This window comes from Lactuca virosa, chromosome 4 (genome assembly GCF_052849685.1).
Source record: "Lactuca virosa cultivar CGN04683 chromosome 4, Lactuca_virosa_CGN04683_v6, whole genome shotgun sequence".
Lineage (NCBI taxonomy): Eukaryota > Viridiplantae > Streptophyta > Magnoliopsida > Asterales > Asteraceae > Lactuca > Lactuca virosa.
In genome coordinates, this window is record NC_136429.1 from 502,332,031 (window position 1) to 502,338,560 (window position 6,530).

At 28.5% G+C, this 6,530-nt stretch overlaps 1 long non-coding RNA gene across 3 annotated transcripts; it reads right to left on the reverse strand.

Annotated features, from left to right (window-relative positions):
• Positions 1 to 570: 570 nt before the first annotated feature.
• Positions 571 to 4,159, reverse strand: LOC145109354 (uncharacterized). Of its 3 annotated transcripts, XR_013708958.1 has the most exons (5): positions 3,651 to 4,159; positions 3,455 to 3,550; positions 2,627 to 2,722; positions 891 to 1,097; positions 571 to 765 (listed from the first exon to the last, which is right to left on the reverse strand). It is a non-coding gene; the product is annotated as an uncharacterized LOC145109354 (long non-coding RNA). The 3 variants fall into 3 exon arrangements; XR_013708959.1 differs by lacking the exon at positions 2,627 to 2,722; XR_013708960.1 differs by lacking the exon at positions 2,627 to 2,722 and having other exon boundaries at positions 891 to 1,476.
• Positions 4,160 to 6,530: the final 2,371 nt, after the last annotated feature.

Sequence of the window (6,530 nt, forward strand, 5' to 3'; positions counted from 1 at the left end):
AATAGAGAAACGAAGTTGATTCAACACAACATTTTTTGTCATACACACAAAAATGATATGCTTTTTTAGCATATCACTTAAATTGTAGTTATGCTAGGCAACTGGTATAAAGTTTAACCATAGCCTAGAATCTAGGAAAAGGTTGCAATATACAAACTTACTTATGAAAAAGAACCCATCGTTGGATTTTGCAAACCAGCTTTGCAACAACAATGAATGGATAAATAACTACAATTATAAGAATCCAGATTTTAAATACAATAAAAGGCAGACTTCCATACGATATGATAGATAAATGTATATCCCTCAGAATGCCTATTATCAGCCAGACATGTAGTTGTTAAATTGTGATTCCTCTACCTTATGCTTATAGGAAGCAGAAGGGAGCACCACATTTGCAATAACATGTACATATTCAGATTACTAAATATTTCATCATGGGGATATGGAAATAATTATCATAATTAGTACAACAAAATTAAAAGACATAAGATATATATATATATATATATATATATATATATATATATATATGAAGGGAAGTATGCATATGCTCTTAATATATATAAATTGCAGCAAAAAGATGCCAATGAAAGAAAACAAAGCACCTTGTCAACACAAAATAATCTCAATCATGGATTTTAAAGATGAATCTTTTGAATACCAAAAACAAAATGTGTATTTTAATTCAAAACAGAGGATTGAAGCCCCTAAGTTAACTCCGATGCACTAATCTGAATTTTCTTTTTCAAACAGCTACATGTTCTGTTTGACAAAAAAAAAAAAAAAAAAAAAAAAAAAAAAAAAAAAAAAACCTTAGCTTCAAACTCATCTGATGGAAAGTACAAATAAAGGAGAATGAGATAGCATACAGAAAATGACAAATATACCCTTTAAAAAGTTCCATTGCATAAGAAAGCATTTTATGTTATGTTCCCCAAATGTCATCTTCAATTTGTACAAATGTCTTCATAACTCGAATAGCTCCTTCTCCGTGTTTTGTTAATGTTTTATTTTTCCACCTCCGGTTGGATACATCCAATGAATGATCAGATAAAATCATTTTGTGGTTCTACGGATTTATAGTGATCCTATACCTGCATAAACAAATACATGGTTTCAAATAAAAGCTTCACCATTTGTAAAAAAGACTAAATTAGCCTTGAATACACTTGGAATTTACTTATGATTGTATTGGTTGGACAATATAGCATTGTAATTCTTTTCTTATTAGGACAACATACTTTGCGAAAATCTACTCAGTTATAGAGATTTTTTATTTTTTTTGTATTTGGATGACATTGCTATAAGTAAGTAGATTTTTCAAAGTATGTTGTTTTACTTGGAAGGGATGAAGTGTGATGCTATAATGAACAGTGTTATCGATAGCGATAGCGAGGTAATAGCGACGACCTACCTATATGCTACGTAGCGATAGCGATGAAATAGCGACGGCTATTTCATTTTAGCGATTGCCTATTAAAAAAATTAATACTAGTTTAGCTACACCTATTTAACAGTTATAGCTAATAAATAAGCTAAACACCAATATTATTAGTTCAAATAAGTTCTAAAACATGAATATGACAAAACAAAAGTGTTATTTTGACACTCTAAAATAGGATTCACAAGTTAAAGTGTCAATGAGCTTATAAGCACGAAGTCAAACATCAGAATTCACCAAAATTCACTATAGAAACAAAATAACGGAATCAAAAGCATAAGATTTTGGAAACAATGAGCATGAACAATCAGAAAACTCACTGTAGTTTTCTTCCTTATTCAATTCTTCTTTATAGTACAGAGAGAGAATTGTAGAATAGGAATATAAGAATGAAATATATAATCAATTGACTCTATTGGAAGCATTATTTGAAGTATCAGATAAGAAACCATAGAGTCGGATGTAGTCAGTCGAGATGGTTTTCCCGCCAATCTCCAAGTCGGCGATTGATTCTCCAAATTGGCAATCCCAAACGCCAAATTGGCGAACCCAATCACACATTGGACCTATTCCGATCGCTAAAAACATGTTTCAACTATCAATTTTGCAATTCGGGAAAAAAACATCGCTACAACGCTATTTTGTCGCTACAGATCACATAGCGACATACCATCGCATCGCCTCGCTAATCGCTATAGCGATCGCTATGATCGCTATTGACAACACTGATAATGAACAAATAAACCAAAGCCCGTTGAAAATTTCTTTGTATTTAGATTCATACTTTTTTCAACAAATATAAATATGTTTATGGTTTTATTTAAAATTATGAGTATGTTGTTGTAGGTTAGAGTTAAGAGTACATTGTTTTTATGGTAAGTATAAAAATATGGTGTTGTTTTGTGTTAAGAATAAAAGTAAAAGTATGTTGTTGTCTTAGGTTAAAAAGAAAAGTATGTTGCTATTTTCAATTAATACCTATTTGACTATAGTAAAAAAAAATATTGGTTTAAATTTTAAATTGATGTCCTTTCAGGAAAATAAAATCCATCTATCTACCACTATGTCATTTTTTAGAATGTTTCCTCCCACGGAAAAGAAGTTGAAAAAAGCCAAGAATAATTATCATTCAACATAAATTTTCCAATGATATGAAATAGGTTATAAAATAGTGGTAAGGACCCTTCAAAAAACAATTCCAATGAAAAATATCTACAGCTTTCTGTGAGTTTCTTCCCTTTATCAGCCCATCAATATAGGCATTATACACCACAGCACCTGCAAGAAATAGCAATATACTTTCATATATTTATGTTTATTAGAATTTATATCATCCGATGGAAATTGCAATGATGTAATAAGGATGCTGTAATACTTGGTGGAAGACTAAATAGTTAAATCCGTATCAGACCGATGAAGCATATATATATATATATATATATATATATATATATATATATATATATATATATATATATATATATATATATATATATATATATATATATATATATATACTAGATGTGTGCCCGCGCAAAGCAGCGGCGATAAATAGGTTTTTGGGCTAATAGTTTTCTTACGGGAAATAATTATTAGATTTTGTTATTAGTTATTATGTAATAAGAAAAATTACCACTTTTAATTAAAATATTTATGTTTAGAACTTATATTTATATTGTATGTTTATACATTTGATGTAAATTAATTATTATAGGCATCTAGTTTAAGAAATATAAATTAACTTATTTTGATGGATATAATATTTTAAAATTGTTATTTTGCTCCAAATTAATTTTTTAATAACCTTCCTTAATTCAAGTATTTAAAGTTTTGGTTTGGTAAGTATTAATGGTTTTGTTATGCATAATTGATTTATACAAAAAGCTTTGTATCTTGTACCTCTTAAAATTCAAGAAATGTTGAATATGCTTTATATAATAGTAAAGATAAAGATAAAGATATATATATACTTTTAGGGGAAAATAATAAAATACTGAAGAAATCTATTACCTTATTTTTCAACATGAGATTAACAGGGTGGCTGATGCAGTGATGGTTCAAGTCGCAGCTTCAATGAAGCAAAATGTCGACATGAACTCCATAGACCTGACAAATCAAATAAGCAAAATAACCATATTTAAAAACCAAAAAAGGCAAACTGATATATACTTTTAGGGGAAAACAATCAACATAAGAAATCTATTACCTTTTTCGAAAAAAGATTAACAGTGTGGTTCTAGACATCGACGATCAGTCATCGATTGCTGGTGCGAGAAAAGAAGAATGTGTGGTGATGTACTGCTGGTTCGAGTGACAACTTCAATGAAGCAAAACGTTGAACACCTTACAGTTGAACCTAAATCCACATTTTTGGAATCAGATATTCAGGATTCTTCTCCTCGATAATCCGATTGGAACGGGTTTTACTGGTGGTTGCATTGATGAGTGCTGTGGTGGTCAGCATCGATGAGTGGTGGCGGGGATGGAGAGCAAGTTAGGGTAGAGAGAGGGAGAATGACGGATGCTGATCGGTTGGCGTTGCCAGAAAAAGTTCTACGAGACGAGACGACGATCAGAAACGACGGTGGTGCGAGGTTGGAGATCAGGTGGTGGTTCACTGCCGATGGTGATGGGGACGAAGACTCGTGCGAATGAGGTGCGATGTCGGCGTTTCTTCTGATTAGGGTTTTGATATTTGTTTGAGAGATTTATCGATTGTAGAGTACAGAATAGAAATTATTGTTTAATTTATATTTAAATGGAAAGATGGTATGAATGCTTATCAAACCGGGTCATTCTGTAAAAAAAAAGAATGATAGAATAATATGATAGACGAAAATTAAAAAAAAATAAAGAAAATTGATTGAATTTAGCAATTTTTAGAAAACATGTGACGAAAGTGTGAATGTTAAAAAGTTCGGGTTGATAATAGAAGGAAAAAAAGTATCAAAATAGAATAATCTTGAAAAATGACAGACAAAACTGTAAATGGATTAAAGAAACGGAACACTTTTGAGAAAATATAAAAAACATGTGAGAAAAGTCACAACTAAATCCTTTTAGAAAAAAAAATTAAATGATAGAAGAATACGTTAGACGAAAATGATAAAGAATAAAGAAAAATGGTTGTAAATAAGTAAAAGTGAAAGTTTAGTGGCAAAAATATAAAAATGTAAAAATAAAGTGGTAAAACTATAAAAAGGAAAAGTTTTTTGAAACTTTAGTGGCAAAATTATAAAAAAGTAAAAATATGTGGTAAAATTATAAAGGAGAGAAGTTTCCTGTTGAAACTTCTCATGTCCTTTAATATATATATATATATATATATATATATATATATATATATATATATATATATATATATATATATATATATATATATATATAATGCGATTTAATTTGTGAAACGTAAAGGGAAAATGACTTAAAAAGGTAACGAAGTTTCAAAAATGTACAAAAAAAAAACCATTGTTTTTTTTAATACACAAAATACCATTTTACCGGCTATTGTAGGTTACCCGGTTTCCAAATGTTCAAAAAATATCATTGTTGTTTTTTTAGTACAAAAAATATCATTAATGTTACTATTTGTACACAGAATACCAACGAAGTACACATGTGTTCAACTAAAACATTGTGGTAACCAGGTACTTCAAGTAAATGGGAAAATGACTTAAAAGTGTAACGGAGTTTCCAAAATGTTTAAAGAATACCACACTTTTTGTTAATTGTGTTGTTGTCGGATTATGTAGAACGCAATCATCGGAGATCATGAACCGTCATATCAGTTCACAACAATTGTGCAAATCTCTTTCATTCCTTCACTCGATCTTCTTATGGTAACAAGAGAAGTAAGTGGGTAATAACATTAGTTAAACATTCTTGATTCTCGATCACATTAAATGCCTCAAACCTAAAACATATATACGTTATATAGATGCACATATTATACATCAAGGTTAGTCGTTCATTAGTGTTGCGGCACAAGAGAGACACAAAGGAGAAACGAGTGTGGCGTTATGTCATGAGAATTCCTAAATATGGATTTAGATACAAATTGATCGAGTGATGGAATGAAAGATAGTACACAATTGGTGTGAACTAGTACGACGATGACTAATCTCCGATAACTGTGTTCTATATAATCCGGAAACAACGAAGTTAACAAAATGTGCTCTGAAAAAACAACAATGGTTTTTTTTTTGAACATTTTGGAAATTTCAATGGTATTTTTTTTACTAAAAAAATAATGGTATTTTTTGAACATTTTTGAAACTTTGTTACCTTTTTAAGACATTTTTCCGTTACCTCCCACAAGGTTTTATTTAAACACATGTGTACTTCATTGGTATTTTGTGTATAAAAAATATACTTTAATGGTATTTTGTGTACTAAAAAAACATTGGTCTTTTTTGTATATTTTTGAAACTTCATTACCTTTTTAAGTCATTTTCCCAAACGTAAAATGATGAATTGATTGGTAAGCACAAATTGATTGTATGTAATGTAGTAGGTGTGGTACCTCTTAAATTTCAAGAAATACCAAAAATGCTTTATATAATAGTAAAGATAAAGATAAAATAATAAATATTATGTTATTAGATTATTAATTTTTTTTAAATATTTCTTTTAAATTTTTTTTAATGGAAGACTATTGGATTATTATTCTTTTGTAGGTATTTTTTAATTTTATTTTTATTGGATTAACTTTTTTTTGGATTATTATATTTTAATATAATTTTTAATATATAATCTTTATATATTAATAAATATTACTTTATTAGATTATTTATATAATTTTTTTTAGTTTTTTTTATTAGATTAATTCTTTTATATTGGATTATTATATACTAATAAATATTATTTTTAATATATAATATATATATATATATATATTAGTAAATATTACTTTATTGGATTATTAATTTATTTTATTTATTTTTTTAATATCATTTTTATTAAATTAAATTTTTTATGACAACATCACCACTAACATTATTTATTTATAAAAAATCTCAGTCATCCCACTACTGTCGGACTGAGTGATGGTGGTGGTGTTTGATGGGTGTCAAATCCATCAAACAAT